General features: G+C 41.3%; 1 non-coding gene across 1 annotated transcript; it reads left to right on the top strand.

Moving 5' to 3' along the window:
• The first annotated feature begins 10,072 nt into the window (after positions 1-10,072).
• Positions 10,073-10,198, top strand: Gm24160. The gene has a single exon (XR_003949286.1). It is a non-coding gene; the product is annotated as a small nucleolar RNA SNORA17 (small nucleolar RNA).
• Positions 10,199-10,490: the final 292 nt, after the last annotated feature.

The raw sequence follows: 10,490 nt of genomic DNA, 5'->3' as shown, positions 1-10,490 counted from the left end.
TGGCAAATGCTTTATCTAAGTTTTTAACAAGGCTTTCTTTCACCGAACAGATTTTCTTGGTTCTCATGTTCTAGCCTACACAAACGTCTCCTGGTATGTGGTATGCACTAGAAAAGGGAGCCTCTGGGTGATGCTTTCTTGAAGAGTTCACTAGGACCAGCTTTCTTGTCTATTTATCTCCTTGCTCCTTATGCCAAGCTTCACTCTTGTAGAAGTGTATTGTCCTCATCATGCTTGTCTGCCCACCTCCCGTGCCTGACCTGTTGTGCAGATCATCTGTAAATCTCATGTCTCAGGAACTCAAGCATTTGGCCAAGCCAGTCAATGCCCTTCTATGATTTTTTTTAAAATGAGTTTCTTCTGTCACAGTCTTTTGTAAAAAATCTTCTTCCCTCTCTTGGTGGCCTCATTCAGAACTAATTCATATTCACAATCCTTTATTTGTTTTTTCCAATTCCGGACAAAGGGAATCTTTCTTAGCTAACTAGAGGTGGTCAGATGGCATCTGTCATTGACTAACTTGCCCCAGTAAGTTGCATATGGCACCATGGAATGGCTAGAGGGGATACTGTTCTAAAGATCCTTTGATGGCTGCCAGCTCCTGATGAAGAAGTAGCTCTCAGCTTCCTGTTTTCCAAGTTGTTCTTAATTCCTTGTGTATCTGAGTCACTGAGTTGCCTTGAATCAAAAGGAGAAGAATGGTGATCTACTTCTTTAAGATGATTCTTACTGTTTTGATTTTGTAGTCAAATAAGACTCTCATTTCTCCCTTCCCTCCACCTCCTCTCCTCCCCTCCTTCCCTCTTCTCCTCCCCTCCCCCTCCCCTTCTCCCTCCCCTTCCCCCTCCCCTTCCCCCTCCCCTTCCCTCCTCCTCCCCTCCCCTCCCCTCTCCTCTTTTCTTTCTCTTTCTCTTCCATTTGTTCTCCCTGCGTGCCTGCCTGCCCATCTATCTGTTTTCTTTCCTTCTTTCTTTTGTCTTTCTTTTGAGGCCATGCTGGCTTCAAACCATTAATAGCCCAGAAATTTGGATCTTATTGCCTCTCCTTTCCACATGATGAGATTATAGTCATGCATATACATTGTTTATGTGGTTTAGGGATTAAACTCAGGGCTGTATAAATGTCATATGACATTGTTACATGTTACACTGTATCAACTGAGCTACATTCCCAGCATCCTGTCAGAAATTTAATAGGTGATACATAGAAGTATGAGCTAAACATGACTTGTTTGAAGTGTTACAGTTCAAGTAAAATAATCAAGTTGTGTGGGCTGGAGACATGGCTCAGTGGTTAAGAACGTACACTCCTCTTGCAAAGGACCTGAGTATAATTTCAAGCACATACCTCAGGTGTCTCACAACTGCCTGTAACTTCAGCTCCAGGAGATCTGATATCCCTCTGACCTTCTTTCGTACACAAACCCACAAACCAACTCCTTCACAAGCAATAATTAAAGGAATGAAAGAAAAACACTTGAAAAAAAATCTAAGCAAGTTGTGACCTTAAAAGAAACGCCATCCTTTTCAACCTAGTTTTCTTGGCAATAAAAATAGTGCTTACCTAATAGAATTGTTCAGTCTACAATAGTGCTATCTATCTAAAAGTCCTTTCCAGGGATTTGTTAACACTGTCTGAAAGTATTAAGGAATTTCTCTTGTGAGGACATCTCAGTAAATTAAACTCCTTTGCAGAAAGTGGTTAGAGCACATTGGATTATTCTCTATTCAAGCATTATATTCCCCCTCCTGACCAGATTACTTGAAATAATGGTAATAATGACAATGACAAAAATTTAATTAGATGAATATTTGGAATAATATTGAGCCATTCAGTTTTTCTTTAAGAGTAGCTACAGTATTTATCCAACCTCAAATGGGTCTTTTAATGAAGATGTTTGTACAGTATGACTCCTGGCAGATATACTGTGATGGAATGAGGGCTTTCTGGAGAGCCCCAGCTTCATAGCTCACTTGAGAGATTGTTGAACGAGAGTCTAGCCTGTGGCTCTGCAACCATGATTCACCCAACATGGGTTTATTACATGATGGATATTGAGGTATAGAGGGGAAATGACCACATACTTAAAATAGCTACATGAAAGATTTCCACACACCTGACTTTGCAGTGTGACTCAAACATTTTATATTTGAGAGAATAAAGAAGTATGCTCACATCGAGTTATTTGAAGAGCTATTCTCCATCTATTGCAGTTAAGAGATATTGATGGCATCGTTAGGATCCAGTTTGCTTGGGATGATTTGGTTTGAAGTGCTCAACATCTTTACTTACATCTACCCTTTAAAAATGACCTCCATTTCATAGAATAATTGTTTGTGTGATATGTTTTACAATCTAAAACTTAGAGGGTATAATAAAGATAAATAGTGTGTCATTGCTAATTGTAAAAATCACCCAGTTGGTATGAAACCCAGGCTGTCATTCAGCTTTATTCACAGGTGTCTTGATACACACCATTAGGGCAGCTTTGTGCTTGACCTAGATGAGGAAATGTCCCAAGACTTCCACAGACAAAGCTGATGTGTTAATTTTTGTCTTTTGTTAGTGCTCTAGCTTGCTGTGATAAAACACTGACCTAAAACTATTAAGAGTCAAAAAAGAGTTTGTTTGGGTTGTACTTCCAGCATTATAATCTGTCATTGAGGAACTGAAGAGGCATCTGAAGGTAGCAACTGAAGCAGAGACCGTGGAGGAAGGTTGATGATAGGCTCACTTGTCACGGCTTGGTCAGCTTGCTTTCTTATACAATTCAGGTCCACCAACCCAAGGTGGCATTACCCTCACTGGGCTTGGTCTTCTCAGATCAACCATTAATCAAAAAATGCCTCACAAACGCATCCACAAGCCAGTCTGATAGATGCAATCCCTCAGGTGAGATTCTTCCTAGATGACTCAAGTTTGTGTCAACTTGATAAAAACTAACCCGTGCAACTGACCCCTTACCAGCTTGACATAAACACTTTATTCTCAAACCATAAACTTGCCTTTCTTATTCATCCCCAAGATCTCATGTTAACATCACAATATAAAAGTCTATCAGTCTTTAAAAAAATTAAACACTTCAAAAGCTCAAATAAATAAAATAGCAAATATCTTAATCGTAGATTTCTGTAAAACAAAATGTAAGTTAGTACTTTCTTATAATCCGAAGGGAAGATCCAGAAACCAAGTCTGGCAGTTCCAAAATCTTGCATCTCAATGTCAACTGGGGCTCAGTGATCTGGGACTCACGATCTTCTGTGCATCAAAGAGCTTAGGCAGCTTGCCTTCTCTGAGTTTACTATCTATAACATGCATACTCTGTCTAAAAGCCTTAGGCTGGCTCTGTTTTATACCTACTGATGTCCTTGGTGGTTGTCTCATGGTCTTGGCTTCTCCAATATCCTGGGATTTCTACTGCAACCAAGGCTGCACCTTCATCAATGGCCTTTCACAGAGACAAGTCTCAGTTGCTCTCCATATCCCCTTTACATATTCATAACCAATACCACATGGGAGACTCTTAGACATTACCAAGTTCAGCTGCCATCTTGAAATGCATCTTTGGCACCCTGTGGACCACAGCTTCTGTGCACTGACTCTGAGGAAACTCAGCCAGAAGATATCACCTCAACTATGCTGTTCTCTTCTTTTTCCGTGTTTTGGTTCTCCTCCAGCAGTGTCTGAATGCTGCTGACACACTGACTTAGAGAGGACAAGCCAAAGTCTAGGAATAGTCTGCAGTCTGCATTTTTCATTTGGGACATCAGAATGCTATTGCCTAAAGCCTTTCCTCTGGTGATCCTTGATGAAGCAGCTCTCTGAGCCAACCTTCGCTTGTTCATACTTCTTTATTGGGAGTGGATGTGAATGCATAGGCTTTATTTGGGATGAACAAGGAAGGGATTATATAATTTTGGGAAAGGGCATGAGCATATCCAGGTAAGGAAGGTCATTGGCTTCCTTCACCAGTTTTTATGCTCATCTGGTGATACAGACCATGTGCCCTGTAACAGGTGATTTCTCAGCCCCAGCTAACCAACATAAATTGTTCCAGTAAAGCAAATGTTTTGCTTGAGTGGTGCTGGTCTCTTGTTAATCAATGTGGAGTCTTCAGCCACAGCTGACCAAGACCCACAAACTCTCAATTCGAATTAGAAGGACCCAGCCTAACATTACAAATTCCATTTTATATTCAGACTCCATCTTATGCTGAGCTTGTCCTCAGGCTGAACTCAGGAACTGGAAAAACCACAACTTGTTTTAGGAACCAAGACACCCCCTAGCAACAGCCACAACTTTCCTAATAACAGCGACTCCACCATTGGTGACAGTCAATTGGGTCTGAGGAAGAAAATACCTATTATTCCAAAGCTCTCAAAATAGATTGATCAAGTTAGCCATAATCATGCATAACAAGCTGAAATCACTGCTAGCCAATAAGAATGTGCCAAGCTGTAATTTCTCAAATGTTAACCATTTATATAACTGCCACGTTGGAAAGCCCCTCACTCTGCTGAAACTATGATAAAAAGACAAGGTTTTACCAGTTTGGGGCCTTCCATACCCCTCCACTGCATTGGAGAGGCTGGAGGGTCCAAGCTTGAGCTTGAATAACGACTGCTTGCTTTTGCATGTGAGTTGGATTCCTGGCAGTCTGAGTGGACCCCACGATCTGAGCATAACAAAAATATGACCCAAACAGGCACAATGGAGTCATTGCTTCCTCCTAAACGTGACAAGCCAGGCCTTCATTGTCTGTACCTCTTTCAACACTACTATCTTTGAAACTTCCACAAAAGCTCATGAAGGTATGAACACTCAACAACCTTTTCTAGCCCAAAGGTCTAATATCCCCCTCCTCCTGCTCCCACCACACACACAACAACATAGTCTTGTCCATCACAGCGCTATTTCACTGTTTGGTGGCAACTTCTGTTCTAGTTTGCTGTTTGTCGCTCTGATAAAACACTAAATAACATCCAACTTGAGGCAGGAATGGGTTTATTTCATCTTAGAATTATAGCCTATCAGGAAGAGAAGTCAGCAGAAACGCAAGACAGGACCCCAGAGGCAGGAGCTACATTAGAAACCAAAGAGGAAGTTGCTGACTGACTTATTCTTCAAGGCTGTGTTAGCTTGCTTGCTTATAAAGTACTAGACTTGTTCAGATGGGTACCACTTACAGTGCCATTAATCAAGAAAATGCCCCACAAGTTGACATGATGGAGATAGTTCTTCACCTAAAGTTTCCTCCTTCTAGGTAACTCTAGTTTGTATCAAGTTGTCAAAAACTAACTTGCACAGTCAGAGAGTTGACTCATCTTATGACTTCTAACTATGTCTGTTACCACTTAGAGTAAAAGTCGTTCTCCTCAAAAGGTCATTAGTTAAGTCCTGTAATAATTAGTTTTATTATCTCCCTTGAGAAAACACTTTTTTAAAAAAGATTTATTTATTTATTATATGCAAGTACACTGTAACTGTCTTCAGACATACCAAAAGAGGGCATAAGATCTCATTATAGATGGTTATAAGCCACCATGTAGTTGTTGAGATTTGAACTCAGGACCTTTAAAAGAACAATCAGTGCTCTTAACTGCTAGTTAGAGTCTGATTAGTTGGACTCAGTAAACTTCACTGAGAATTTTTAAGCCCCAAGTCTGTTATCTCATTTCCATTACTGTTTTCCAAGTCCTACTTCTGACCTTTGCTTTCTAACAGCTAAATTATTTGGTTAACCTGTTAAATAATTTTACTTTTTACTTCTTCTAAAATAAAAGTTGCCTAGTATGCTTTGAATATAACAGGTTCTTTGTCTTATTTACTATTATGTGTGCAGTACCAATTAAAGTACTGTGCATTCTTGATTGAGTGATAGGGCAACATTTACAAATACAGATAAACACAAAACAATGTCACCATATTTTTTAATAGATATTTTCCTTACTTACATTGTTATCCCCTTTCCTGGCTTCCTCTCCAAAAACTCCCATCTCCTCTCCCTGCTCACCAACCCACCCACTCCTACTTCCTGGTCCTGGCATTTCCCTACACTGGGGGATTGAGCCTTCTCAGGACCAAGGGCTTCTCCTCCCATTGATGACCGACTAGGCCATCCTCTGCTACATATGCAGCTGGAGCCATGAGTCCCACCATGTGTACTCTTTGGTTGGTGGTTTAGTCCCTGGGAACTCTGGGGGTACTGGCTAGTTCATATTGTTGTTCCTCCTATGGGGCTGCAAACCCCTTGGGTCCTTTTTCTAGCTCCTTCATTGGGGACCCTGTGCTCAGTCCAATGGATGGCTGCGAGCATCCACCTCTGTATTTGTCAGGCACTGGTGAAGTATCTCAGGAGACAGCTACAACAGGCTTCTGTTAGCAAGCACTTGTTGGCATCCACAAAAGTGTCTGGGTTTGGTGATTGTATATGGGATGGATCCCCAGGTGGGGCAGTCTCTGGATGGTCATTCCTTCAGTCTCTGCTCCACACTTTGTCTCTGTAACTCCTTCCATGGGTATTTTGTTCCCCCTTCTAAGAAAGATCAAAGTATCCACACTTTGGTCTTTCTTCTTCTCGAGTTTCATGTGGTTTGTGAATTGTATCTTGAGTATTCCAAGCTTCTGGGCTAATATCCACTTATCAGTGAGTGCATACCATGTGTGTTCTTTTGTGATTGAGTTACCTCACTCAGGATGATATTTTCTATTTCCATCCATTTGCCTAAGAATTTCATAAATTCATTGTTTTTAATAGCTGATTAGTAATCCACTGTGTAAATATACCACATTTTCTATAGCCATTCCTCTGTTGAGGGACATCGGGATTCTTTCTAGTACCTTGCTATTATAAATAAGGCTGCAATGAACATAGTGGAGCATGTGTCCATATTACACGTTGGAGCATCTTCTGCTTATATGCCCAGGAGAGGTATTGCTGGATCCTCCGGTAGTACTATGTCCAATTTTCTGAGGAACCACCAGATTTATTTCCAGAGTGGTTGTACCAGTTTGCAATCCCACCAGCAATGGAGGAGTGTCCCTCTTTCCCCACATCCTCACCAGCATCTGCTGTCACCTGAGTTTTTGATCTTAGCCATTCTGACTGGTGTGAGGTGGAATCTCAGTGTTGTTTTGATTTGCATTTCCCTGATGATTAAGGATGTTGAACATTTCTTTAGATGCTTCTCAGCCATTCAGTATTCCTCATTTGAGAATTCTTTGTTTAGCTCTGTACCCTCTTTTTAATAAGGTTATTTCGTTCTCTGGATTCTAACTCCTTGAGTTCTTTGTATATATTGGATACTAGCCCTCTATTGGATGTAGGGTTGGTAAAGACCTTTCCCCAATCTGTTGGTTTCCATTTTGTCCTATTGCCAGTGTCCTTTGCCTTACAGAAGCTTTGCAGTTTTATGAGGTCCCATTTGTCAATTCTTGATCTTAGAGCATAGGCTATTGGTGTTCTGTTCAGGAAAATTTCCCCTGTGCCAATGTCCTCGAGGCTCTTCCCCACTTTCTTTTCTATTAGTTTCACTTTACCTGGTTTTATGTGGAAGTGCTTGATCCACTTGGACTTGAGCTTTGTACAAGGCGATAAGAATGGATCGATTTGCATTCTTCTACATGCTAACCACCAGTTGAGCCAGCACCATTTGTTGAAAATGCTAATGCCACCATATTTTAATGGTTCCTTTTGGATTTGTATAGTTAAATTCTTGATTCAGCACTCATAGCCCATCCTGCTCTCTCATCTCATTATGTAGTCCCCTCTCTATTTGTCACACTCTCCACTCTAACCCACTTCCACTAGTTTTTCTGTATTCTAATTTGATCTAGAAGCCCCATTATAACTGAACACACTTTCTTGGAGTCTGATGTTTGCCCATTTTATTTCCTTCTTACTTCTGAAATTCCATTATTAAAAACTCACCCCAAGTCCCAGTTCTGATAGCATTTTCAATATATTATATGGCCTATGTATATTTCTTTCAACCTTTATACCTTGTAATATACTGGTGGAACTGATAAAAAGTAGATTTATTGGAAGGAAATTAGCTTAAGAGCTTGCCTTTCAAGAAGATATTGGAACATGAGCCTCTTCTTCTCTTTCTGCTTTCTGACTGCTAGGTGAGCAGCATCTCCTCCTATGAGATCTTGCTTTCATGTCTTGTCCTATCACAGAACCAAAGTCACATGGATTAATATCTCTCAAAGCATGGGTTAGAACAGACTTTTCATCCTTCACAAAGTTTGTGTAAGTTATTTGCCATAGTGATGGAAAGCTACCCTGTATATGAGACTTTCTATTAGGTAATATATCTCACACTTTGTGTCTTTCTGCTTGTGACTGGCCAGTCCAGAAACAAGGGCACCAGAGTTGCTGTCCCCCATTATCTGCCCTAAAGCCTCTTCACTCAATGTAGGTCTTAGGAAGCTTTAGGGACTATAGTTTTAATTAGAGGAAAGCACCATGTTGTTTTCAATGCCCTGGGAGGGATGTCACAGTAATTCATTAGTATAATGCTTAGGATGTTTCAGTCTGATTAGTGATTCTACATCCAGGCCTTCTTGGGATTACAGACAGCAGGTGTTTTCAGTACTAGTCGATTTTCAAAGTCCCCTGGGATACATTTAAAAATCTAACTTCCTATGGGTTCAGATTTGGGCAAGTTATTAACAAGACCAGGGAACTATGTTTGCAAAAGGGCTGCTTTGGTGAGTCTAGAGCCAAGATGGGCTGGGGAATAATAGGTTACACAAGCTGATGTTGGGGATAATTCTGTGTCTCTGTTTGTCTTCTCTAAATGAGGAAGGTCTTTTGTTTTGCTTATGTTTAGGTAAAATTTCATTGCAAAGCCCAGGTAGGTCAGTTACAACATGCTTTCTATAAATTATACCATCATTTAGAATTAATTTTTAAGTCATGTTCGAAACAGTGTGTTTTATTATAACATTGTGGTCACTGTGCTTTGACTAAATTTGCCCCCATGACCCCTGTTGTCTACCTCCCCAACTCCTGCTGGTCCAATCCCTCCCCTCATCTCTCTCACCATCTTCCTTCCCTCCCTCCCTCCCTCCCTTCCTTCCTTCCTTCCTTCCTTCCTTCCTTCCTTCCTTCCTTCCTTCCTTCCTTCCTTCCTTCCTCTCTCTTTCTCTCCTTCCTTTTTTCCTTCCTTCCTTCCTTCCTTCCTTCCTTCCTTCCTTCCTTCCTTCCTTCCTTCCTCCCTCCCTCCCTCCCTCCCTCCCTCCCTTCCTTCCTTTCTTTCTCTCTTTCCTTTTTTCCTTCCTTCCTTCCTTCCTCCCTCCCTCCCTCCCTCCCTCCCTCCCTCCCTCCCTCCCTCCCTCCCTCCCTTCCTTCCTTCCTTCCTTCCTTCCTTCCTTCCTTCCTTCCTTCCTTCCTGTCTTGGTTGTGTGTACAAGTGTAGTTGAATCTAGATTCTGCATATCAAACATCCATATATGTCTTTCTCTTGTGTTACTCTCAGTTGTTCTTTCTGTTTTCAGGTTTTCCAATTTTATTTTAATATAGACTATAGATTTGGGCACATAGACTTAATTATGTTGTTTGTTATGTCTTTCTTTTTAACTTTACTTTTTTGTTCTTCTATCATACATTGCACCCTGACTGCAGTTTGCTCTCCCTTGCCTCTCCCCAGCCTTTCCCCAACCCCATGACTCTTTCCTTCTTCTGATCCACACCCCTCCTCTTCTCAGAAAAGAGCAGGCTTCCCAGGGTCATCAAGCACACATGGGAAAAGAAGCTACAATAAGACCAGACACACACCAGCACATCACGGCTGGACAAGGCAATGCAGTAGGAGAAAAGGGCACCCACAAATAGGCAATTTCATAAGAAAAGACAAAAAAACAGAATAAAAAAAAACCCATACAATAAAAGATTTTCCAGAGGCATCACCATCCCTGATCTCAAGTTGCACACAGAGCTGTAGTAATAAATAGTGCCTCATATTGGCATAAAAATAGACACTTTGACCAATGGAATTGAGTCGAAGACCTAGACATAAGCTTACACTCCTGTGGATACCTGATTTTTTTAATAAGCCATAAACAGCCTACCACTAGAAACATTGCAGGTGTGGCTGTCGTGTCACATGTGCATCAGCAGGTGGCAGAGAAGAGAGAGTCTACACTCAATATTCTGACCTATGAACATCTGAATGATTAGTGGACTAACATTCTCTAAAACAAGCAAGCCTGAGATAGACAGCAGTTGAGCACCTTGGGGGCCTAGATAAGAAGCTAGGCTGAGACAACCACGTGCCTCACAGGCCTGGTTGGGAGTTGAGGGTTGCAGGAAGGGATAGGCAGACCAAGCCCAAAATGACCCCTACCTATTGCCATAATGCATGGACAGAGTATAACACAGGAGACTATTCCTGAGATGACCTCAGACACTCAGAAAACCTAGCTGCCACTAAGAGGAGCAAGCAACTGGTGGAGAAATAGAAGGATGTGGACATGATGAAAAG

This window comes from Mus musculus, chromosome 1, assembly GCF_000001635.26.
Source record: "Mus musculus strain C57BL/6J chromosome 1, GRCm38.p6 C57BL/6J".
NCBI lineage: Eukaryota > Metazoa > Chordata > Mammalia > Rodentia > Muridae > Mus > Mus musculus.
The sequence above is the reverse complement of the archived record's forward strand: the minus strand, read 5'-3'. Positions and strand labels throughout refer to the sequence as shown.